This window comes from Pseudopodoces humilis, chromosome 12 (genome assembly GCF_049639895.1).
Source record: "Pseudopodoces humilis isolate 2021_Gansu_Grassland_sample_001 chromosome 12, ASM4963989v1, whole genome shotgun sequence".
Classification (NCBI taxonomy): Eukaryota; Metazoa; Chordata; class Aves; order Passeriformes; family Paridae; genus Pseudopodoces; species Pseudopodoces humilis.
Genome location: NC_142211.1, coordinates 12494820 through 12521645, shown reverse-complemented (window position 1 = coordinate 12521645; position 26826 = coordinate 12494820).

The window sequence follows — 26826 nt, the reverse complement described above, 5'->3', positions numbered from 1 at the left end:
ATAGTGCTCCCAGGGCTACTCCCTGTTGAGCTATTGAGACGGAGAGGCGGGTCAGCCTCAGGAGTGCAAGGGGACTCCTGGAACCTCTGGCCAGCGGTGAGTCGGGCTGGACCCTGATAAGGTCAGGGCATGGAGGGTGCCCTGAGGGAATGAGTTCAGCTCATCCCTCTTGAATAAGGTGAGAGCAGGTGCCGTCTAGGTCTTGGTGCTCCTGGATTGTTTAAATTCATTTGGAGCTCTCTCAAGCCGCAGAGCTGTGTTTAGGTTGTTCTGGTGGCTGCAGGCAAGCTGGATTGAACTCCGGATGCTGGTCCGGGTTCCCTGCTCCAGGCACAGGAGGATCAGAGGAGCTCTCAGTAACTCCTGGAACCTCCTGAAGCTGTGAAACAGGCCGGGAACATGCCCAATGGTGAGGGAGTTGGGTGAGTCCCTCTGGGACCCAAGTTTTCTATGCCGGGGTTTTATGAAACCTTGGGCACATTAAGTTCTGTGATTCCTGGAGTAAGGACTGGTGTCGGACTGTCTCAGAGACCTTTTTCTTAGCCAGATGTGTGAGTGAGATATGGAGCAGTACTGGCGTACGGTATCAGCTCCAAACCAAGGGAGCTGCAAGCTGCAAGCTCTTGTTTTCTTGGGTTCTGAGAGAATTCCCTGTGTGATTGTGCTGTGGGCTTCTGCAGCAGTAGGCTGTGCCAGTGCTTAAAATTTGGGATTTCAGGAAGAACAGCAAAGGTTGGAGAGGGGCTTGGAAGAATTCCAAGAAATGCATTCCGAGAGAAAGTGGAAAAAGAAGTAAGCTCTGTTTGGTTTTTTTTCTTGGATGACTGCAATATTTGTTTTGTAGAGAAACAAACCCATTTCTTAGCATGCCTTCTAATTCCTTTACTTTAGTGAATATCATAGAATTTTGTGGTTAATTTTACTTTTAGAGGCAGGTTACAGTACTTTGCATAGTAGTCACTCCTTGAAGTGAAAAACTTATCAGGTTGTCAGTAAGTGTGAGAGCTGTTAACCCTAATGTTGTTTGTGTCCCGTGCTGATGGGCACAGCCCATGGTTCTTAACATCAGAACCTGGTGCCAGCATTAAAAGCAAAATCCTGTGGATTACCGTAAATCTCTTTACTGCTGCTGAAAATTATTTTGTCTCTCTTTTCACAATATGAAATGCTGATCATCTCTCTGATGATTGCTAAAGAGTTATTGTGAAGGTGTGTTTAGCTGAAGATCATGCTCAGAACTGCCATGATTTTTTGTTCTTTTGAATTTGCCAAGAGAATGCACGTTTCTCTAGAAGTGCTTGTGTTGTTTTGTAGCTGTGCTTATTACAGAAGTAGAAGTGGACCCAGTTAAAATATTAGAATTGGGATTGTTGGTGTTTTGAATTGAGAAGAGAATTGTAGAGACTCTAAACTTGGTCTATTTTAATAGGTACACATGTTAATTTAGAGATGAGTCTTATTTTGTGAAAGAAGAGTTTGAAAACAATTGTAAGACTGGTTCTTGCTATAGATTGCTCATAGTATATAAGCTGCAAGTACTGTTGAAATGTAAATGTACTGTCAGAAACTTGTCAATGTATCTAAATGCCTGTAAGAATAAAAGACCTGATCATATCTTGTCATGAGAAAAGTTACACTAGAGATTATTCACATTAGGCAGCTGTGTGAGGATGGACTCATTTGTACTTGTAGAAGAAAATTTAGAGAAGAATGATGTCTGTGTCTTCATTTCTAGCTTGACTGAAGATCTGTTCAAGGGAGTGGAAATGGTAACTGCAGGTTTGTTTTATTTGGTAAAGGTAGCTGGCTAGCTGACTGGTCTCTCCGGCCTTTCTGTGGAGGTCATCTGCTCTGCATTGATGTGAGCTGTGTCTAGTGCCTTTGATGGCTTTGGGGAGGGTCCCCAAAAGGAGTTGTTGGAATTTGTAGTTGATTCTGAGGCGGAGGAATTTGTATGGTGGAGATTCTAGAGGGATGTGGTGTAAAGAGTAGCGCGGTGAAGGTAGCAGAGAGAGAGAAGTTTGCGATCTCTTTCATTGGATCTGTGGAAATTGGAAGAAGAGCACGAAGTGTCTTGTTGACTCCGGGAATGGGCATTGGCTTGTGAGAACTTTCAAACGCGGTTAGAGATGAAGATTGTGCCAGAGGGAGGATATCAGGAATATCTGGAGATGCCAAGTTGAGAGTTGCTGGGTTTAAGAGTTGTTTGACTGCTTTTATGTAAAGCGGTTGTAGCAGGACCCGGTCCCATGTAAGTGGCAGCCAGCAGGGCCCGGAGCGGCGGTTCCCGGTCCTCTCCCACATGATGTGAAGGGTGCGGAGTGCGGTTCGTGAGGGGCGCTGCTGGAGCAGGACCCGCCGTGTCTGTGCCAAGGTCTCGAGGGACGCGGGGTTGCCGGGAGCACTCGCCAGCCCAGCAGCGGTGCTGGGTGAGGTTTGCCGCTGAGGAGCGAGCTAGCCCAGCAACTGAGCACCAGACCAGAGCGCTGTGGACTCCGGGCTCTGCCCCTCAGCTGTGGTGGGAGCTGAGTGTGTTTGAACATGCCAGTCCTGTGTGTGAAGAGACGGCACAGCGGGGAGAGACGGGGCTTGGGCTTTGTCCCCAGGGTCTGCATGCAGGTGGCGGCCTATGGGCCCTCTGCAGAGCGAGCTGCTGAAACAAAGACTGCTCGGCCCAGAGCTGAGGCAGCAGGGGGGGAGAGGAGAGAAAGAAGGCCTGAGGAACTGCTGTGAATGGGAAAGAAGGAAGGGAACAAAAGCTGAGAAACAGACCAGTGGATGATGAGACCAAAGCAAAAGTAGTCCTTCTCACTAAGTTCTGAAAACCTCATCAAGGTGTTTAATTTCTTGGAGTAAGATCTCTTTTTCTTTCTTTTTTTTTTCTTTTCTTTCTTTTACCCTTGTTGTTAAAAAAGAAGGGGTTTGTTCTAAGAAACTGTTAGAAGAAGTTTGTGAAGCTAAACAAGTAAATATTAACCAAAGGATAAAAAGGTAATAAATGTAATTTATGTGAAGTCAAAATTAACCTAGCCTTTCTTGTTTAACTAATTTGAAAGTGCAGAAAGAGATTGGCTCCTATGTTTACTGTTAAATTTTGTTTAACCCAAGAATTTTAAAGAATACTGATGGAAAATTTTGATGTGATGTTTTCACTTTCCCTGTGTTGCTAAGAAATCCCTTTCACGTACTACTGATAACTAAAGCAGCAAAGCTGCAATCTGGACCAAAGAGTGAAGTTGGATTCACACCAATAAGATCAAAAGACCTGAGGACTGGACTATAACACCCAAACCGAGTGATACCAAATGGACTCTTGAGCAGAGACCAGCGGTAATGAACTGAGACAATCCAAATGATCCAAGGGATGAGCTAAGAATCACGCCTAACTGGGAAGTAAGACCAAGCTTGTATCAGTAGTTTCAAGTCCAGCCTGGACAAATTCTGGGACACCTTCGATATCCACCTTGGGGAGAAATACTCCCACTCCAAACAGGAGGATTGGGGCTGTTTTGGTTGGGAGATCCTCATATATTTTTGCTTTTGCCTGTGATCTGTATAAAAGAGGGGGGAGAACCACAACTTCCATCAGTGCCACATCATATACATTGTCTAAATCATCCCAATACGAGACATGCTAGCTGGATTAAATATAAGTGTTTAAATTAGAGCAAAATAGGTATTGTGGTTCACAAAGTTAAGCCTCTCATTGCAGAAAGTGTTGTGTACCAAATCTATTAAGAATAACTTAAATGATAACTTTTGCTTTGCAGATGGGAAATTACTAGTGCCTGTTGAGTAGGAAATACCTGAGAAACGGTGGGAAAGTACTGTTAAAAGGTGTCAAAAAAGATTTGCTTAGAAATTAGAAAAGAGGAAATGACCAGGAAATAGGGGGCAAGACCAGATTGGCCACTACAACTCACCACCGAGAAGAATATAAAACACCTGCTGTGAGCCGCAACCTCATAGGCAGAGTGGGTGGGGGTGTAAGCCATACTGGACCCCTATTATTCCTTCTTCTGTCACTTACCCTTTTTCCTTTTGGGATGCCAGCAAAGCCGTGTTACAAATTCTATCAAAAGCTTTACATGGAAAGACACTGGGCTTCCTTTCTTATTACTCACACCAATATCAATAGTCACTGCTATAACCCATCCAAGTTAGGTAACTGTATACATAAGGGGAAAAATATTGGATCACAGAAAATCTAGGAACAAGTAGTAACAGACTGGAAAACAATTGCCCAAAAGGAGAAAAATAGATTTGCTTCACGGTTGCTGCCAGGGGAAAGAACCAAGATTTGGTAAGAGAGCAAGTGGTAAGTGAAAAGATAAAGCCAACACAGCAACCTAGACCTGTATTAACCTCATGTCAAGACCTGTAAGCAAAGCTCAAACAGTAATTCAATAGAGAAAATTTCTTCATGAAGTGAGAAATACTCCTGGTAAAAAGTATAAAGTTAATAATAGAACTTCTACATAGTAAGTTCCAGAGAAACCAACTCTGTATTAGACCCAAAGAAAAGTAAAAGAAAAGAATTGTGTATATGATAATAGAACCAGATTCTCCCAGTGTAATGGTACAGGGAAAAATCCTTACTTTGGAATCCCAGAAATATCCAAATTTTGGGGAAATATAAATCAACAGAAAAATGACTATTGGAAAGCACCAGATGGCTCATTTTGGATATGTGGGAAAAGGGCATACCCAAAGCTCCCTTCACAATGGAAAGGGAGTTGTACTCTGGGAATGATTCACCCAGGATTTTTCCTTTTGCCAGGACCAGACGGAGATCAATTGGGAGTGCTGGTTTATGAGGACCTAGAAAGAAATAAAAAGGAATAGTTTGGAGCACCTCAAAAATGGGGAGATGAGGAATGGCCCCTGAACGCATATTGGAAACATATGGGACAGCTTCTTGAGCACAAGATGGAAGTTGGGGATATAGAACCCCACTTTTTGCATTATAGGACTCCAAGCTGTTGTAGAAATCATAACCAATGAAACAGCTGGGGCTATGGAATTAATAGCCAGTCAGTGATGCAAAGCCAGAGCTGCAGTATATCAGAATAAGCTGGCTTTGGACTATTTATTGGCTAAAAGAAGGGGTGTTCTGTGAGAAAATTAATACATGAGATTGTTGTTTTCAATGACAATGAAAATGCCGTTCTAGATATCGCCAAGGATATCAGAAAATAGCCCATGTGCCGGTCCAAAAATGAAAATCAGTGATGACCATCCACTGAGATAACGTATTGGGGATAGAGCAGTAGAAGAAGCTAAGTTTCTTACCTATGTGCTACAGCTGATTGAATATTTCTTCCTTGTTTAATCCCCTGTTTAATTTGGCTGATCACCAATATAGTTCAGGGCATAGCAAATGTCTACAGACCTGAAATTGGCTACATCTGGAACGGCACAAACAAAAAATCATGGTATTAAGGAAATTAAATAATGTGGAAAATCCTTTGGAGGAAGCTAAATTGATTTGTGAAAAGAATAAACAAGTACTAGAAGTTAAAAAAACAAGAGTTATTGCTCAAGCCAAATGATTTATAAAAAAAGGAGGAGAGCTTGTTATAAATCTGTATTGTGATATTTGCTTTCACAAGTATTAAGATGAATATTATATGTTAAATACTTTTTGGCTATGTATGTACTTTTTTTCTTGCTAACAAGTTTTAAGCTTAAAGGAATTTCGTGATACAAAGCAAGGAAACCCCAGAGGGCAAAGACAGTGGGGCCCAAGCTGTTATCAGCGGAAAAGACAATGGAGATCAGGCTGTTATCAGCAGCCAGGACCAGGCCGTTGGCAGCGGAAGGACATGAAGCCCAGCTGTCACCGGTGGCAGGAAGAAGGGGCCCAGACTGTTATCAGCACTGACCGCTTGCAAAGAAATGAAATCAAATTCAAATAAAATGGTGATCAGCAAAAATAAAACCATACGAAGCATGCTCTGAAGAGGTGGGTTCAGGGCATAACCATGCAAAATGCTTCTTAGAAAAGTTTGAATATGCATTAAACCCTCACAGCAATAGGGGATAAAAAGGATGTTCCCAAGATACCAGGGGTGTTCCTAGCGACACGCCAGGGCACCCGGCCATTTTAACACTTTGCTTTATTTCCTTTGTCTCCTAATTGTCTTTTTGTTTATATTAAATTTTTTTATAATTTATTAAGTGAATCTCGTTTTTCACAGAAGCAAAAGGAAATCTATAGCCGCTCTGTTTTGGAGGGTCACTTGTCTGGTAATTTCTTCGTCTTCAAGGAGGGAGCTGAGGGCAGTGGACATTAAGTGGGCCTGTTTCACTGCCCAACATTCTAATTGTCCTAATTCACCTAGTGACTTGGCAGCTGAAACCCATGGAAGAAATATGTATGCAGCAATTCTTTTTGATTTTGCCCAATGAAAAATGTCAGAATCACAATTTGGGTCTAAAATGTCAGTGTTTCTTTTGTAAACTTTGTGGGTCGAATTTTCTTTTTGAATCCATTTTTTAATTTGGGTTTGGTTGGGTGCTAACAGGGACAGCCGCCCAAAAGTACATGGTCTTCCTCGAAGGCAAGATGGGATCCCTGCCCATGCTCTATTCCGGAAATAAAAATATACTTTTAGGGAGGGTTCATGGATGTGAACGGAGAGGATCATCTGCTGTGACGTGACTTAGCACACCACACCATTGTTTTGCTTTGAATTCATTTCAATATTGTACTACGTGGTGGTATAATTCAGTATCTGTCAGTGTGTTATAAGTGAGGTGGATACAAAAAGGTGCAGGGGAAGAACCTAATAACTAATTCTTGGGGTTCTTTTTCTGCTTTGGGCAGTTTTGGTAGCCACTCTTCTACAGGGCTTTTGACTATTACAGTTCGCCGCTTACGGCTTTCGTGTTGCTGGGTGCTGTGTGTTTTGGGATCTGTGTTATGTTTGGGGTTGTCAAAGATGACTGGAAAATCTCCAGCCTGCAGTGGAATTCCTACCAAACAGGTGGACACAGGGTCTTTTGCTGCTGCAGTGGACAGGCAGATGCTCTCTTGTTGGAGTGTTTGTGCCAGGGTCACCCAGATGTTCTGTTGTGGCTGAGGGACGATCCAGACAGCTGCCCGGCTGCTCAGTACGAGCAGGATGACAGCAGGGGTAAGGCTCATCGTAGATTTGAGTAAAAGGTAGGTTATTTCTAAAAAAAAGGAAACAGACATTTTTTAAAACATATTTACAGTCAAAGCATGCAGGTCAGAGGCTAGAAAGGTTTCTTCTTGCTCTTTCTGGCGGTGTCTTCTCTTGGAAGCAACAGCCACTTGCTTCTCTTCTTGCTGGGGCTGGGTTTTTGGGAACAAAAGGCTTTACCCATTTCTGAGGTATCCATCGGGGGCCTGTAGGGGTAGATACACATGTGTAGCCACGCCCCCAAGTGACAAGTTCATAGGGGCCCTTGGTTTGCCAGGTTTCTGGGTCTCTGATTAAAACTGGCAGATGCTGTGACAACTTAAATTGATCACCACTGTTAAAATGCCGAGTCACAGGAGGATTCATGTTTTCAAATGAACAGTTCAGGAAACTGATGGTAAACAGAGCTTTACAGAGTTTCTGTTGTGGAGACATCCACACTGCCTCGCTACCTTGCCTGGCTAGGACTTGTTTGAGCGTCTGGTGTGTACGCTCGATTACAGCTTGGCCTGTGGGGGAGTGGGGGATGCCAGTTTTGTGTTCCACTCTCCACTGCTGGACAAATTCTAAGAACTCTTTGGATTGATACGCTGGGCCACTGGTTCTTTTACTTGTCTCTGTATCTGCAGTCTAAGTCGGTCCACAAACTGCAAAAAACTTTCTGATGGAAGTTGTTTAATATTAACATAGCTAACTTGAGTTTCAACTGTTGCTAACTGGTTAAAAAAGTTTTCAGCCACGTCACAAATTTTATCTGCAATAATCTTTCTTAATATTCTCACTTGATCTGCAGGATTAGCCCAAATTCCTTCTCCACATAAATGTTCTAAAGTTATTTCATTATTCTCTGTATCAGGTGCATTTTGATTGCTTTGCTTAAGTTCAGCTAGAAGTTTTATTAAAGATTTTTTCCATTAGCTTTCCCAAAGATCAAACTTAGAAGGAGTCAGTGAACACCAAAATAAATCTTTAAGATCTGCAGGAATTACATCCTGTGATTTTAATGTAGTTATTATTCCCCTTAAGACTTCGCTATTTCTACCAAACTCATTTTTTATTTTACAAATGTCTTTGATTACTTGATAATTGAAAGGTTGATGTTGTATTTGCATTGCTCCTCTGCTGTTATTATATACTACAGGATCAGATGTAAGCATATCTTCATCTTCCCCAGGGCTGGTATTCCCTGGGTTTCCCCACCCACACCTACCCCTGCTGGGCTCTGGGGGCCTCATTCTCTCACTGGGCCTGTGGAGAGGCCCAGCTCCTCCCCCGCAGGAGCTGGGCGAGAGCCCATCCCCCCCACCCAGGGGGCAGGGCTGGGACACCCCTCCCCCTGCCCCTCCGCAGGAGCAAGGGGTGTAACTCTCTCCCCACCACTCCCCACTGGGAGGCAGGGGGTGGAGGCATAGGGAGTAGGATTACAACATCGGGGGCAGGGTTGTAGGGTGGTGCCAGGCAGGGCTGGGGTATGGTGCAGTGGGGAGGAAATGAGGGAAGGAAAGGATTGTAGGAGTTGTGGGCAGGAACTGGTGGGTGGAAGGGATTGTGGGTAGGAGATAGAGGATACAGTGGAGGATTCACCATGTGGCTAGGTAACACATGGCCAGTGCCATCTTGGCTCTCAGCCACATGGGGATAGAGGAGTTCATTTTCTTTAACACTGGGAAGAGAAGGATATAGAGAGGGAGTCCTGATGGCTTGTGAACCATCAGAACCGGGTGGCTGAAAGAGACACATGGGACTAAGACTGGCATTGATAAGCTGCGTTTCCTGTTTTTCTTGAATTGTCCCAGGTACCTCTTTCAGTGGAAAAGTTTTTGGGAGAAAGGTTAGGAGAGTCAGGTAAAGACTGTAGTGGCTGTTTGTCTTTTACTTTTATTTCTCTGTTAACTAATACTTTTCTAATTAAAAGAAAAACTGGGAGAAATTTTAAAGCTGATTTGTCTCCTTTTTTTATTTTTAGACTTAATAAATTTCCAGTTTTGTTCCAGGCAGTTACTGAATCTATTTGTAACAATTCAAGCTGTTCACTTTGCTGACTCAAATATAATACAAACTGTTTTAATTTATTTTTTGAGATTTTTACATTTGTGGTTTTTAAAAAATCCTGTATTTTTTGTGTATAACTCCTTTCTTGTGTGGAAAGCTGCGAACCCGTTGTGAAGATGAGGCAGCTCTGCACACAATTTTTCTATTTTTCTTACTGCAGAAAACAAACTGGCACCACAAAGTGTTACAGTTGTTGTGACGTGCCTCGGAGAGGCAAAGAGTTACTTTCAGATAAGCATTGTCCCACCCCAAACCCCTTGTGAAGGGCGGCCCAGGAGTTCTGATTGGGTTTGAGTCCCTGGGGGGTTCTCCCTTGGTGTGTTTCTACTGGTCCCTGACCCTGAACTCCACCCTCAAAGGTGGAGACCCTTGGGAGTTCTGTCCCTCAAAAACCCCTGCTCGGCCTCTGTTCGGGGCTCTCTGTTCTGGATCTGAGTTTGTTCCCATGCTGAATAAATGGTTTCATGAACGGGAGCCCGTCTCGTTGGTGTTTCATGCTGGTCCCCAGAACCCTGCGGTTTCTCTGGACGTGATCCTGAGGTTGCGGACTACAACATACAGTAACTTGCTGAAACTCCGGAGCTAGCTTCAGCCACGGGACAGCTCACCTCCCCCACTTCTGGCTACACTGGCTTGAGCCACCAGGAGAATTGTTTCCCTTCCCCCATTCTGCACGCGGCAGATATTGGAATTCGGGCTGCAGATGGACGTTCACCTCCCCCTGATGGCTACACGCAGCCCAGGGCTGGAATCAGGGGCTGCAGAGATGATGCACCCCCTCCCCCGCTCTGCCCGTGGCTCTGAGATGCAGGGGAACTTGTATTCCCCCCCACCGCTTTGCATGTGGGCGATCCTTTGTTTGCCAGCTGTCCTGGTACGGCTGCCGCTTGGAAAGGGTTTTCCAGCCGCTGCACAGCCCCCGGGGTCCCCCCGCAGCTCGGATTCAGGGCTTCGGGGTGGTCGCTCCGCTCCCGACTTCCACGGAGGGATACCTGACCGACGCGCGGCTTATCATGGCTTCAACCTGGGGGAATTTCGCTGCCCCCCCCCCACCCCGGCCCAGTGTTGGAGTTCTCTTACCCTGTTCTGTCGTTTCTGCCGGTGGAAAAATACACTTTGTCCTGGAATCAGTCCCGCTGGCGCTGGAGGGATTATCGATTCCTTTTGAAAGCTTTTTGTCTGTATTTTAAACAGCGTTCAAAAGTCTTCAAAGAACGACTGACCCTGGCTATATTCAGCCCTAAACGTTGGGTCACCACTCTGTTGTATTTACTCCGGTGACTCCTTCATTCTTACCCCCCGTGGTGAGGTGCCTGCCTTCACAGAACATGGGCAGGGAAGGGGTCTTAGAATATATACAACATGGACTTAAAGTATCTTAGACACAGGAGGCTCAGACTTGCTTGATGTGATCCCAGGTTTATTGTATGTGGTTCGCCCGGGGCAAGAAAGAGACCAAAATGCTCTGGGTCTTATATCTTATACTAGGGGGGAGGGGGTGGTCAGGGGATACAGGGGAGTTACAGCAAATAGGACAGTGAAAGGGAACAGGGAGTTTTAGGTAGGGACTAAAATCATACAAAACTAGGGGTGAATTCTTCCCTTGGGACATACCATATATTTTTTAAATGCACTACAACAGATACCCATCCAGAGGAGAGGCCTCGCTTGCTGCATCCTCACAGAGTTCCCCGAGACAGGGCCAGGCACCTGGCCGGAAGACACCACAACAGCTCCCGGTGCCACAACCACCGTAACACCAGCAGAACCCGAGGTGGGGCGAGGTGGAGCCAGCTCAGCGCGGCCCATCCCCAGTGCAGGGGGCGACCGAGGTGCAGGTAGAGGCACAGCCCGCGGATCCGCAGCACTCACAGCGCCCGTCCCGACGCCCCACAAATCCGACGCGGGAGGAGCAGCGCTCAGAATCGCCCCTAACAGCGTCTCCTCGGGGGCGCAAAGGCCAAGAATCGGCACTGACCACTCCGTGCGGAGCGGCACTGGGCCCTCCTCCACTGGAACAGTGTGTTCATGCGCAGCCACCAGTGCGGAGCCTGGGCCTGTCCTGTCCCCCACCGCGGGGTACAGCACAGCCCAGCTGCAACAGGGACATGGGACCATCCCCGACGCCTCCTCCAGGGGTGACACCGCCCTCCGTTCAGGCAGCCCCCCATCGGCTTGCACTGGGAAGGCACACAAAGGAGGCGACCCTGCCCCAGGCTTACGCCTCCGGGGTGCCAGGCAAGGCGGGGTTACACTCACTGGCTCCACAGTGCTCCCGACAGCTCACTGGTCGGGATCCAAGCTGCCGGGGGCCCTGGCAACACCGGGGGAGACGACCTCGGAACCTGAGACACAGCTACTCCCTGGCTCCACGTCACCGGTGGAGAGGGAGAGCCCCACCCCGCTCCCACAGCCGGAGTCAGAGCCAGACCCCTCATCCAGGTCAGAGAAAGCAGCTACCGATCCAGCAGAAGAGGACGGGCAGCTGTTCAGAGTGCGGTCACTGCCGCCAGATCTGCAGCAGCAGGGCTAGGTGGGAGTCGTAAGCCACCACCATAGCCCGGATCAGGCAATTGCCTAACGCATCCCAAACCGGCTTTGAAAAAACCGCCTCAACCACAGGAAAAAAACCTTCAGCTCTCCCATAAGCATGCAATTGCTGAAAGTCAGCATCCGAAACATCAATCCGTTTCTGATCAAAGACAGCACGCCACACCCCCACAACCAGGGCCTCTGCAGGAAAAACTCCAAAAGCAGCCATGGCCCAGGGCCAGAGAGTGCCCTGCAACCGTCACCTGCAACACATGTCGGGGGTCACCAGATGTTGCAGCTGGACACAAAAAGTCACACAGATGCAGCTCGAGGTGTGGTAAAAGGAAGAAAAAACTTTATTTCTTCTCTCAGAATTTATAGGTTTCTGGCCACGGCCAGGGATTGGATAGTCAGGATAACACCTTCCCAACTGCACTGGCCGTGAGAGATGTCCATCAAAAGATGTGTATCAGAAAGAATGTATACATATCTATGTTTACAGTTACTGTCCTGGGAAAGTCTTTAGAAACTGTCAGCAAGCTCAAAAAACTGAGTTTTCAGGGCAACAGGCTCCTCCAAGATAATAAAAATATATTTCCTTTGGAAGCCAAGACGTGTTATGAACAAGAGTGTTTGAGATCACTTTAAAAATCACTGGCAAGGTATGAGCAAAAGTCAGATTTAATATTAAGCGACAAATCACAAGTTTGTTGACAAGATTCACTCTACTACTTACAGGACAGTTAAAGCACAACAAGGAAAAACAAGCAATGACAAAACCAAACAAAATCCAGGAAATCAAAACAGAAATGAACTGAGAACTCTCTAGGAATGTGTGTGTGTGTTTACGTGTGTGTGTGACAGAAGACAGTGCAGGCAAGGATAAAAAGGAATGCAGTCTAAAAGCATAACAATACTTGTTGCGGCTGGGTCCTGGGAGCCTCTCCGACCCCCAGCTTCTGCCAGCAACAACCCAGATAGTCGTCCCAGGGGTTGAGTCACCGTCCAGGGTTTCCAGGCAGTCTCCAGCCAGGGGTAACCCTTAGGAGCACGGGCAGAGGCTTCGGGTGATCAGCTCTTTTAGAAGCGATTTCTGCTCTGTGATCAGCTCTGTTCAGCCCAGCCAGCTTCCTTCACGGGTTATCCCAGCCAACGTAGACAAGAGACGGGAAGATCATATGGCATTCCACAGAAAGTCTTTAATGCAGGCTTCACCGAAGGGAGCCAGTGATGATCTAACCACTGAAGTGGGCAAAAGCCGGGTTTTTTATAGGTAAGGGGAGAACTGGGAAAGGGACCAATAGTCTGAGACCGGAATAAGATGACCAATAGTTAACAGGGAGATAACATGGGGTCCTGAGGCAGAAAGGAGTCCACAGCTTAGTCACAGTGACTAGGCAGTTTTGTCTTATCTTGGGGGGCTGGTCTCCAGGGAGGATGCCTGTCAGACAATTGGCTTCCTCCACAAATACTCAAACTTACCAGTACTTTAACTTAACTTATACCTTAAGCCTAACAATTTAACATAGGAAAAACACTTAACTTATACCTAACTTAACTTATACCTTAAGTTATAGCTTAACTGTAACAATCTAACAGAGGAATAACACTTATTAGCATTTATATTAACTTATAATTTCAAAGTTATACCTAGCAACTCAGCAGAAGAACAACATTTAGCAACACTTAGCTTATAACTTATGTTTAACAACTTAGCAAGAGAACACTTAGCAGCATTTAAGTAAGTTTATAACCTAACCTTGCTTACAGACCTAACTTACCGAGATATACAAGGTACTTAAACATCTAAGAAAGCAGTATTTCTCTCAGATTTGCTATAGCATATACGCAGGGGCATGCACACAGATAGAGTTAGTACAAGCAAGGTACCTGTGAAAAATTCCCCCTCAGAGGTCAGTGAAATACTCACTTTGGGTACCTTTGCCTCTTCCGATGGGAGAAGGCTCAGGCCTTGAGGAATGGGGATATCGGCCCAGGATACATTGTTTTTTGGTGATCCCCAAAGTATAGCAAACTTGAGAGTTTGCTAGCTCTGAGAAGCATCCCACTCAGAGGGAGATGCTGGTCGCAGGCCTGCTGCGGTCCAGGAGAGCTCAAAGGTCCCCACTTTTGACTGCTGTTTATAGGGTTGCAAGATGTTGTGATTGTTAGTATTATTAAAAACGAGATTCACTTAATAAATTACAAAAATAATTTAATATAAATAAAAAGACAATTAGGAGACAAAAGAAATAAAGCAAAGGGTTAAAACAGCCGGGTGCCCTGGCGCCTTGCCAGGAACACCCCTGGTAGCTCGGGAACACTCCTTTTATCCCCTCCTGCTGTGAGGATTTGATGCATATTCAAACTTTTTCAAGAAGTATTTAACATGTCCCCTCCCTGCTTCCACTTATTTAGAACATTTTTATTTTCTGCTGGTCAGCACTATTTTTGCTGGTCATCATTATTCTTGCTGATGAGCATTATTTTGGAGTTTGGTTTCCTTTCTTTTGCAAATGGTCACTTGCTGATAACCATCCGGGCCGGGCCGGTCATCCTTCCCCTGAGGACAGCTGGGTTTCATATCTTCCGCTGATAACAGTTTGGCCTCTATTGTTCTCTTGATAACAGCTTGGGCCCCACTGTCCTTGCCCTCTGGGGTTTCCTTGCCTTGTACCTAGGAAATTCTTTTAAACTTAAGACTTGTTAGCAAGAAAAAAAGTACATACATAGCTAAAAAGTATTTAATATATAATATTCATCTGTGAAAGCCAATATCACAATACAAATTTATAACAGTATGTTACTAGTGTTAGGGACTTTTGTTTATTTTTGTAGCTATCGGCTTGGGGCGCCCCCCTCCCCCGCCTCAGGCTGCGGCTTTTTCCCCTCTGCCCCCCCGCTCCCTGCCGGGGGCTGTTGCCGGAGTTTCCTTCCTCCGGACCCCTCTGTCTGAGTCCCTGCCGCTGCCGGAGGCGTGTTGGCCCCCCTCCCACTCTGCCCCGCCGCGTGGATGCGGCAGGGAGCCCGAGGGGGTGGAGAGAAAGCGCCGCTGTCATTTCCAGCAGTCGGGGCCGCTCCGCGTTTCTCCGGCCCCGACCCGGGAACACGCGGGAGACTCGGACTTTTAGTTTCCCGAGTATAGTGAAGTGTGACTGCTGTTGGTCCCCAGGGCATTTCCGTTTCCTGTGTCCCATCTAAATGAGGTCGGGCGACTGCCCTCGCCCCCCCCCCTCTGGCCGCGTTCCCAAGTGCCCCCTGTGAGTTCCCTCCTATACCTTTGTAGGTTTACTCCCGACTGTCTAGCATTCGTAGGAGTTTATGTCTGTTATTTCTTATTTTGTTTAACCCTGATTTGTAGAAAGTTTGTAAGTTTGCTAGCTGTGAAGAATAATTGGTTCTTTTTGAAACTCCCACCCTCTGAAGAAGTCCTGTTAAAAGAAGCAGCTCAGACCCCCAAATCCTTTGCCTCTTCCTGGCGTTCCCTTTGCAAGAATAAACTGTGAAATATAACCCAGAAGAGTCCCCCCTTCGGCTTCTTTACTCGGTTGACAGACTTGTGCTCAGAGAGAATTGGCATGCTCAAATCCTGATTTAAACCCACACATCAGCTCTGGTCAAGACCCCTCCTGGCCTCGGGCCGGAGAGAGAAGAAAACCTATATTTGAGCTAGCTGGAAAACTGTCCCGAGTCAGCAAGAGAGTGGGCTTTAGTCATAACAGTGTTTCATCCTGGCCATAATTTGAGTCAGCACTCTCTTTGAAAGAGTGAGAACAAGAATGTTATGCTGTTCAGGCAAGAGGAATATTTTCCAAGGCTGATCATAAAGAAAATAGGAGTTTTTTAGCAGTTCTGTCATGAATAAAATCTCTCAAGAAATCCACCCCGGTTAAAATACTGTGTTTAGTTATGTACAGTTAATGTTCTTATCCCATTTGTAAACCTTGTTTATTGTACCCCTTGTTTACTCCAATGGTTATTAGTAATGTTAATTACTTACCAGTTTCTGAAGTGTTTTAAAGGTTCTTATGAGACATTTCTGTACCCTTTCCCTTACTTCCCTGCTACTATGTAACAAAGCTGCTCCCATGGGGGCTAAATCAAACTAACAAAAGCAACCCATTAGAAAGGTATGCCACAGAAGGAGGCAACTCCCATGGATGGTGTGCCACACTAGAACAAAGCAACTCCCAGGGAGCTGTGCAACCGAATAATATGCGAACTAAGGCATGCAAGACACCAAAACAACGAGCTAACAGAGGAATAAAAGGACAAGGAAACATTCTAGCAAGCTATGATGAAAGATCATCTCCCTGCATCACCTAAGCCTGCTTAGAAACCTTCTTCCTGCATCACCATGACCTCAAGAGGACTGGAAAGGACTGACCCCCCCCCCTCCAGACAATGAGCCAGAACAACAGGCCTCCTGGCTACTCTCATGAGGACAGAAGCCCCAGCTCTGCAGTGTGTGCTGCAAAGCTGAATTGTGCCTCCTTCTTGGAGCTGCCAGTGTGGGAACAGCTGTGGTGCAAGCAACTCCTCAGGCCCCCCACCCCAAGAGCTGAATCCTAATAAAGGCATCAAACAGGAGTCTTGTCTCCTGGCCAATTTCTTTCAGTTGGGGGCTTGTCTGGGATAGCCACGCCTACTGAAGACCACTGAGTGACCACTGCCTGTTGGACCTTTGTGGGGAGATTGGCTATCATGGACCAAGGATTCAGCCTGGGACGTCAACTCCAAGGAGCGTTGGTCAGAGACTGGTGAGTGACCTGCGGAGGGAGTAGGGAGACGAGTGAGTGAGATAGGGGCTGGCAGCTCAGACCCCTGGAGCAAGTGAGGACCCTCTACTACCATGGTTCCAGACTCCCACGAGGGGGCTGGCCGGGAACTGGCCGGGAACGAGGGGAAGCGATTGGATAAAGAGAGTTTGAGGCGTCTCCCTTGGGAAAACTCCAGGCCGGTGGAGGATATAATTTGGTGTGATGACATGCAGACCCCAAGTAGGCCTGGGCAGTAGGGAGTTGGGGAGGTGTGAGTCACGCACAGGGGAGTGCCAGGAGGGGGAGCGCTACCCCGCTGGGACCGGACTCTCAGAAGGGGCTAGCTACCCCGGATCGAGGGTGGGCAGGGGGCCAGGGAGAGCCCCATCAGACCCATCCCTCGAAGAAGAGTTGAGGGAACTATAGGCAGCTGGATTGAGGGGCTAGGCCTCAAGATCATCCAGGCTATAAAACCCTGCTAGGGTTAGGGGAACTATAGGCTGCTGGATTGAGGGGCTAGGCTTCAAGATCATCCAGGCTATAGAACCCTGCTAGGGTCGAGGGAACTATAGGCAGCTGGATTGAGGGGCTAGGCCTCAAGATCATCCGGGCTATAGAACCCTGCTAGGGTTAGGGAACTATAGGCAGCTGGATTGAGGGGCTAGGCCTCAAGATCATCCAGGCTATAAAACCCTGCTAGGGTTAGGGGAACTATAGGCTGCTGGATTGAGGGGCTAGGCTTCAAGATCATCCAGGCTATAGAACCCTGCTAGGGTCGAGGGAACTATAGGCAGCTGGATTGAGGGGCTAGGCCTCAAGATCATCCGGGCTATAGAACCCTGCTAGGGTTAGGGAACTATAGGCAGCTGGATTGAGGGGCTAGGCCTCAAGATCATCCAGGCTATAGAACCCTGCTAGGGTTAGGGAACTATAGGCAGCTGGATTGAGGGGCTAGGCCTCAAGATCATCCAGGCTATAGAACCCTGTTAGTGTTGAGGGAACTATAGGCAGCTGGATTGAGGGGCTAAGCCTCAAGATCATCCAGGCTATAGAACTCTGTTAGAGTAAGATCCGAGTTTGTGTTAATTAGAGATTAATTTGCCTCTCTTTAATTCTTTTTTTGGGGTAGAGGCACAAGGATGGGGAAGTGTATAAGTAAGGAAGTAAAACCCCAGAAAAAGAGGAAAACACAAAAGAACATCCCTCTCGACAATCCACTGGGGCAATTGTTAGACAAATGGGAGACATATAATACCACAAAGGGCCTCGATAAAGTTAAAATGATTCATTATCGCATAGAGGTTTGGCCCAGTCTAGAATTGCAAGCAGAGTGGCTGTGGTATGGGTCCAATGACCCCTGGGTTTGTTCCCAACTAAACCCCTATTTAAGGGATCAAGGTACCCCTAATTTAGAACAAATATCCTATGTGGCCTGTTGGGAAAGAGATCTCACTAAAGAAGAGACTGTTAAAATCTGCGAACTTAAGAAGCAAGAACAAGAAAGAGGGGATAAAGAAGGAAAGGAGTCAGAGAAAGAAGTTCAGAGCAAATAAGATCCCCTAGACTATCTTCCTCCTTCCCCTGTATACCCAGCAATGCCCCAAATCCCTTTCCTAGACCCCCCTGCAATTCTACCCTCAAACCCCTCCCCAATTACCCAAATAAACACCTCGAGTCCTACCCCAGCTTCTCCTTCCACTGAAACCCCATTCCCTCACTCCTTGAAAACTGCAACTTCTATTTTTCCAGCAGAGGTGACCCCGCTACCACCTCCACCTCATACTGTAAGCCCAAACCTTCCACCAGCCCTGGTTATCCCTTCACCATCTCCTGCCTCAAATGTAAACATCTGTGCCCAAAATCCAAAACCCCTATCTGTCACACCTTCAGCCCGCTCTTCAACCCCTCTACCAACTTCCTCAATTCCCTTCCCTGTGTCTCCAGCTATGGGCTCATCTTCCTCTCCTGCTCCTGCTACTCTCCCACTACCTCCTCCTAATTTGGGACTAAGTTTATCCACCTCCTCTTCAAGTTCTCCCTCTAGTATACATCCGGCAGAGGGGCCATATTGCAATACACGATCTAAAATCTCAAAAGTAGAAAAGATCTTTCCCCTTAGGGAAGTTCCTATAGGAGGAGTAGCTAGGGGAGTCGGCTTCGTGAATGTCCCCTTGACAGCTTCTGAAGTGCGAGGTTTTAAGAAAGAACTGGGAAATTTGGTAGAAGACGCAGTAGGAATGTCTAATCAAATAGACCAGTTCTTGGGTCCAAATATCTATACCTGGAGAGAACTAAATTCAGTCCTGACCATGCTCTTTAACCCAGAGGAGGTTAGGTTAATCAGAGCTGCAGGCATGAGAATTTGGGAAAGGGAGAACTGGCTGGGGCCTCCAGGGGATTGTAAACTATCTCTAGTGAACCCCGGGTGGGACCCAAATGAAGAAGAGGGGAGGAAAAACATGGAAGACTATCGATCTCTGATAGTTAGAGGGATAAAAGAATCTGTACCTCGAGGAAACAACACCAAATTGGCATTTGATGGGACTCAAGAGAAAGATGAAACACCAGCCTCTTGGCTTAACTGACTAAGGCGAAATTTTCAATTATATTCTAACATTGACCCTGACAGTCCAGAGGGCCAAGTGTTATTAAAAGTGCAATTTGTCACCAAATCTTGGCCAGACGTTAGAAGGAAGTTAGAGAAATTAGAAGATTGGCAAGAGAAAGGAATGAATGAATTTTTGAAGGAAGCTTTAAGGGTGTATCTGAGAAGAGAGGAGGAGAAAGCAAAAACTAAGGCGAGAATAATAGTGGCTGTGGCTAGGGAGGTGGATAAAAACCACTCAAGTGGAAATGAGACAAGACTTCCACCAAAGGAGGGTAGGAATGCACCTAGACCACCTTGGGTTACCCCCAAAAGGGTCAGGGAGGACCAAAAGTGCTACTACTGTGAAGAAATAGGGCATTTCAGAAGAGACTGTAGGAAACTGGCAATGGACCAAGCTATTGAAAAAGAACAAGACACCCTAGAGAAAATCCTAAAGGGAGAGAGAGAGAGAGCGATTAGGGGTGTCAAGGGCTCTACCTAATGGGTGACCCAATCGACCATCATGAAGAGCCCTTGGTAAACTTTGAAGTGGGTCCCCAAAGCGAAGAATTTGAGTTTTTAGTAGATACAGGAGCAGAGTGATCAAGTATTAATAAGCTTCCAGTAGGGATAAAAGTTGGGGAAAGAACTTGTGACGTATTAGGGGCAGAAGGAAGGCCTTTCAAAGCCTTCATAGCAGAAGGCATAGAAATAAAAGGGAATTCGAGGCAGTGTTTTGCAGACTTCATTTATCTACCTCATTTAGAAAGCCACTTATTAGGCAGGGACTGACAGGTCCAATTAGGTGTAGGGGTTATCCCTAAAGGTGGAAAAATGGTAGCCCAGATCATGAAGCTAACCACTCAGGATTTAGAAGAGATAAACCCGGAAGTATGGGCCCAAGAAGGAAAATTTGGCTATTTGGACATCCCACCTTTCCAGGTTGTGATAAATATAGTATTGGATAAAAATTCGTGAAAAAGAATAAAGAATTATATGTTGTATTTATAATACTGTAAGGATACAAAATGTAAAATAATCCAGAGCTTCCTTCCCGAGTCAGGCAGTAACATCGACCTCAATGCTTATCAGCACGAAATAAAGAGCAGGACACAGGCAATCAAACCGGATAATAAGAGTAGCCCGGTCGAGATATCCATCTCCCACGCACCCAAACTGACCCAAACTGGCCACTCCACCCTGGGAAATGCAATCAGAAGACACTCAGAGCCATTCGCATGTGAAAGGACTCTGCCCCGTCGACCATTGACTCAGCTCGATCCGGGAAGTCTATTCACCCACACATCTAGACTCTTTGTTGGACTGTGTTCATCCCGGGGTTTTGCCTCAGGATACAAAATCCCTATAAAAACCCTGGACCGCAGTCCCTTCCTCGTGGATTTGGGAAAATCTGTACCTCTGGGTGCAGACCCCTATCCACCCGGCGCTGCGCTGATTTATTTTATTGTGGTTTTTCTCTCGTTGCTTGTGATTGAAATTGCTTTATAATAAATCGTTTTTTATATTAACCCTATTTTGCCATTGCATTTATAACAAGGTGGAAATGCAGAAGGAGGGCCCCCCTATCCAAGTAAAACAGTACCCAATATCTAGAAGGAAAACAAGTACTAGTACCTGTAATAGAACACCTCTTGGCTGAAGGTATTCTAGAACCCTGCATGTCCCCACACAACACTCCCATCTTAGCAATAAAGAAAGCAGAAGGAAAATATCGATTAGTTAAAGATTTAAGAGAAATAAATAAAAGAACAATTTCTAGACACCCAGTAGTGCCCAACCCGTATACCATGCTAAGTAAAATACCAAGAACACATGCATGGTTTACCATTGTTGACCTGAAGGATGCCTTCTGGGCATGTCCTTTACCAGAAAATTGCAGGGACTGGTTTGCTTTTGAATGGGAGTGCCTTAAGAGGGGTAGAAAACAGCAACTGAGGTGGACACGCTTACCTCAGGGGTTCACTGAGTCCCCTAATCTTTTTGGACAAGCGTTAGAAGCTATTTTGGAACAATTTACTCCAGAAGAAGGTGTTCAGATTCTACAATATGTAGATGATCTGTTAATATCTGGAGAAAAGCAAGATAAAGTAAAAATAACAAGTGTTCAGCTTCTAAATTTCTTAGGTACCAAAGGCCTGAAAGTATCTCAGAACAAATTACAGTTTGTACAATCGGAAGTAACTTACTTAGGACACATTATTGGAGAAGGATTTAAAAAACTAAGCCCAGAAAGAATTGCTGGCCTGATGTCCATACCTGCTCCAAAAACTAAGAGGGACATAAGGAAACTACTGGGATTATTCAGCTATTGTAAATTATGGATAGATCAGTACACCCAAAGTGTCAAATTTCTCTATGAAAAACTAGTAGACCCTGAGCCAGTCGAGTGGACAGCTGAAGATGAAGGACAGCTAAAAGATTTAAAGAGCAAACTATCTTCAGCACTGGTGTTAAGCCTACCAGACCACTGGAAAGAGTTCCATTTATTTGTTAACACAGAGACAGGTACCGCATATGGTGTACTAACTCAGGAATGCGGAGAGAAGAAAAAACCCATAGCATACCTTTCAAAATTATTAGATCCTGTTGCAAGGGGGTGGCCCACTTGCCTCCAGGCAATTGCTGCAGCTGCCATCCTAATAGAAGGTTTAAGGTTTTGTAGCAGCATGGAAAATGGGTAGTGCTGCTACCACTCCGAAGCGTCTCCTGAGAAAGCTGCTCAGGTGGGAGCAGACAGTCACTGTATCCAAACTCACGCACACCACAGATAGGTCAGCAAAGAAAGATGGAAAGGGTTCTTTTATAGTGTTCTAGCGAGGTTTTATTGCAAACTCCCGCCGAAGGGATCCAGTGACAAAAAGACAAAGACTTCCTGCAGTGTCTCAGGTTAAGTATGGAGTCAGGAGCCAATGATCTGGGGACACAGGGGTGGCACAGGGGCAAGGCAAAGGGCAATGACTTTTAGAAACAGAGGTAGATTTACCTAGTGTTGCAGAACACCATGGAGAAGTCTTTTTGTCTCATCCTAAGCAGTCAGGCTTTCTCAAAGCCTGTGGCAGATTCTTCCAGGGCATGACCCTAGAATTTCCCCTAATAGGCTCAAGGGCCTCCACAGGTTTGGTTTTTCTTCTCCTTTGGGCAACATTTGTTTTTATCATCAGCCAAGCCTCTCTCCAGCCTGTTACCTCTGATCACTGCAGCAAAGCAATTTCTGCTGCTCTGGAGGCCAGGAGGGTCCCTGGACACATCCTGACCCTGTTCTCCTGGACACAGCTCCATCCCATTCTCTCTTCTCCTTCCCCAGGCTAGCAAAGGGATTTATATTATTCATACTCAATGAAAAACCATGATTTCCCCCTCAGCTATATCAAAGCAGTCCTCAACCAACAGGCTGATGTGCTGTTCTGCCTGAGGTGAGAGAGCACCCTGTGCCTCCCAGGCCCTCTGCCTTTGCTCCCAGAATCTGGGACAGAGCTGGCAATACCTGTCTGTCGGGGGGGACAGAGCTTGGCCCAAGCACCCCTGTGCGTGTGCTGGCTTGGGGTGGGGGTGGTGGGGAGGGGTCCAGCCTCCTTTGCTGTAGCACCTCACTTCCTTGGAGTGTCTGGCTCCCATTCCTCATGTGCATCTGTCAAGAGTGTTCTGGTCACTCACACCTGCACAGCTGACGCCTGCACTTTGCCTCCTCCAGGCTCTCCAGCTGTCACCTTAATTATGGGAAAAACAAAAACCCTCCAAAAACATTTTTAGTGTTAGAGGTGCAAGGCATTGATTTATTCTGTCCAGGATGTTGTTCTGGCCAGGATGTGCAATGGAAATAATTTCATCCACACATAGCCTGGGTGTGTAGAGAAAATCATTCCATGACACATGAATTTTGCTAGATTTTGCCCAAACTTTATGCTGTCAAAATCCATAGAAATTAATTAGTTCAAAGTTCATTGGTTCCAAGTTACACAGTTCTTAGTATTTGGTTTCCTATAGGGCACAGATCTCCCTTGCCTCCAATGCTAATTAGGTCCTCATTCTTCTCTCTCCTTTTCCAGAGCAGCTGTCTCTGACCATGCCAGGGGTGTTGCTTGGAGTTGATGGTCCATTAATGGCTGTTGATAGGCGTTATCTTTCGTGTATCTTCTGTGCTTCTTCCAGTCTGTTGACATGTTAAGGTCATCAGACCTTTACCTGGTAGAACAATGTCCTGGAAAGAACCTCAAATTCCCTTCCCCTGGGGCAAAGGTGAACATGGGTTGGATTTCATGATATCAAAGGTCTTTTCCAACTGTCCTGGTTTAGGGAAAATTTGGGAGAGAACTTCCAAATGGGGTCTCTCCAGAAAGCAAATTCAAGTGGCCCCTCCCCCAACTGGTTCGGGAAAAGGATTTCTTTAGAGAAAAGTGGAAAAAACTGTTTCTTTAACAGAAATTGAATAATATTAAACAATAAAACTTTTTGTTGTTTGATGAGATGGCAAATCTAGAAAGCCTTTTTCATGTGATGTAGTTTGGTTTGTTCAGGTTCTTATCAGTCCCTCTGGCACTGGAAAGTGCCAAGGCTCAGACCCCAGTGGGCCACAGGCATGAGCTTCTGGGGTTTGTCTGGGTTTTCAGTCCAGAGTAGGTTTGAACAGATCCAAGGAAAAGGAAAAAAACAGTCTGGGGAACTTCCCTGCCTCAGATACCTAAAAACTAACTAAAAGCAAAGGAGAGCTCTGTCTCGCTGTCTGTCCGTGCTGCACACAACACAGTCCAGGAGCAGGATGTGGGGGAGTGAGTGCTTTTTCTGAACACAAACTGAAAGAAATTGGCTAGGAGACAGACTCCTGTTTTATGCCTTTATTAGGATTCAGCTCTTGGGGTGGGAGCCCGAGGGGTCCCTTGCACCACGGCTGCTCTCACACTGGCAGCTCCAAGGAGGAGGCACAATTCAGCTTTGCAGCACACTCTGCAGAGCTCTGCAGAGCTGGGGCTTCCATCCTCGTGGAAGCAACCAGGAGGCCTGTTGTTCTGGCTCGTTGTCTAGGGTGGTCAGTCCTTTCCAGTCCTCTTTAGGTCTTGGTGATGCAGGAAGATGATCTTTCATCATAGCTTGCTAGAATATGTTTCTTTGTCCTTTTATTCTTTTGTTAGCTAGTTGTTTTGGTGTCTTGCATGCCTTAGTTTGCATATTATTCGGTTGCACAGCTCCCTGGGAGTTGCTTTGTTCCAGTGTGGCACAGCTCCCATGGGAGTTGCTTTGTTCCATGGCATAGCTCCTTAAGTGGTTGCTTTTGTTACAGTGTGGCAGGGAAGCAAGGGAAAGGGTATAGGAATGTCTCATAAGAACCTTTAAAACACTTCAGAAACTGGTAAGTAATTAACATTACTAATAACCATCGCAGTAAACAAGGGGTACAAGGTTTACAAATGGGATAAGAACATTAACTGTACATAACTAAACACGGTATTTTAACTGGGGTGGATTTCTTGAGAGATTTTATTCTTGACAACCGGACTCTTAGTAAAATTAGTGTTAAGCTTGCTTCTCATCTAAATTCTTCCAAATTTCTTAGGTACCAAAGGCCTGAAAGTATCTCAGAACAAATTACAGTTTGTACAATCGGAAGTAACTTACTTAGGACACATTATTGGAGAAGGATTTAAAAAACTAAGCCCAGAAAGAATTGCTGGCCTGATGTCCATACCTGTTCCAAAAACTAAGAGGGACATAAGGAAACTATTGGGATTATTTGGCTATTGTAAATTATGGATATGTCGCTCTATTAGGAACGGCTGGGTAGAACGACACAGACTCTCATGGAGTCGATTAGGAGAATATCTCTTAGTTTATTACTTCAGCTTTGTTTTATAGACTGATACGTAGAAAGTACAGAAAGGAAACTCTCATTGGTCAGCAAATCACTACATCATCATCATTGGTCAGTGGTGCACACCACCCCCTGACTTTCTCTTGCAAAGAAAACAAGAGACAGACAACAACACCTGCAAGGGCTGTTTTCTGTCTTTGAGAATTGTTTTGAATACTCCTATGAATTTCTCAGGCTAGCTTCTCAGGCAGGACTGAGAGCTATGTGGCCTGTAATTTCTACAGGCTCTTTGTTTCAGAGTTAGACACAGAGTCCACATGGATAGATCAGTACACCCAAAGTGTCAAATTTCTCTATGAAAAACTAGTAGACCCTGAGCCAGTCGAGTGGACAGCTGAAGATGAAGGATAGCTAAAAGATTTAAAGAGCAAACTATCTTCAGCACTGGTGTTAAGCCTACCAGACCACCGGAAAGAGTTCCATTTATTTGTTAACACAGAGACAGGTACCGCATATGGTGTACTAACTCAGGAATGCGGAGAGAAGAAAAAACCCACAGCATATCTTTCAAAATTATTCGATCCTGTTGCAAGGGGGTGGCCCACTTGCCTCCAGGCAATTGCTGCAGCTGCCATCCTAATAGAAGAAGCAAAAATGTTGCTATATTTTATATATTAGTAAAGGCCTGTATGCACAAACCAGCCTTTGAAATAAGTCGTGATATTAAAGGCTAAAGTCCTTGAAACCTTCATGCAGAAGAGAGAGTAAAGCAAAAGAATATCCTTGTGTGTAGGAGAAAAAATGTAAACTTGTGTGTACTAGCCAATAGTAGCTTGCTCTGCCCGCAGACCCTGTAGAACCCTATAAAAGGTGTGCTAAAGATAGAAATAAACGGCATTCACAATTACTTCTGTGAAGACTGGTGAATAGCTCGGGGGTCTTTCAACATCTGGCGCTCCGACCAAGGACACCCCTGCGGGCAGAGGGGCTTTGGAGTCAGCGGAGTGGATCTGGGCGTTAGACGTCGTGGGCTTGGATCGGCACCGGATAGGCAGCCTGAGCTCGGTGAGACGCTGAGCGGTAGGACGTGGAAAGTCAGGCTGCTGGGGGGGGCCCAGGAAGGCAAGGGCGTGGTAGAAGGGTCGCAACCTTCCCCCTTGCGGGTTGCCGTCAGCATGGATGTGGAATTTGCGGTGGCAGATAAACTGCTTCTCTGCATCCTCGTTAAACGAGGCGAAGTAGCCCAGGAAAAGGACCTGGATATGCTCATTATATGGGCTAATTGTCATGGGCATTTGCAGTGCTCACACTGCTTTTTGCAGTGAAAGAACGGACTGGTATATCGGCTCTGATATGGGAAACAGCAATTACGGAAAAGAGCAAGGACACTGTGTCTCTCAGTCGAACTTGGCAGACTTTAATTAATACCTTAAAATCAGAAAAGCAAGCTATGCTGAGGCTGTGAGCCCCGTAATTCTACCTGTGTCACAGCGGCAGATGCCTTCACCTCCCACTGCTGGGCAAGCTATCTCCTATCTATGCTGCCCATGGAGAGAGGGAGGGAGAGTCAAAGAGAAGAAAATAATGTGAAAAAAATGTTCCACAGTGAACACTGAAACAACTAACAGAATCTGTTCAGTTATGGCAGGATGTGATACATCCAGATGCTGGTTTTTCAAGCAAGGCAAACACCCTAGTCCAGGAGCCAGCCCGTGGCCTCTCTCCCGGGCCACCCTGGCCAATCTACCCACAAGACATCAATATGATGGATGGCGAAGCAATGGCGTTTATTGCAGGGGAATTTGACAATTTATAACTTAGGGTCATTGTGTTACTCCCATCTGCTCACGTCACACCTAAGTGCTATTGGCTAATTACAGGAGGTTTTACTATCCTAAAGAG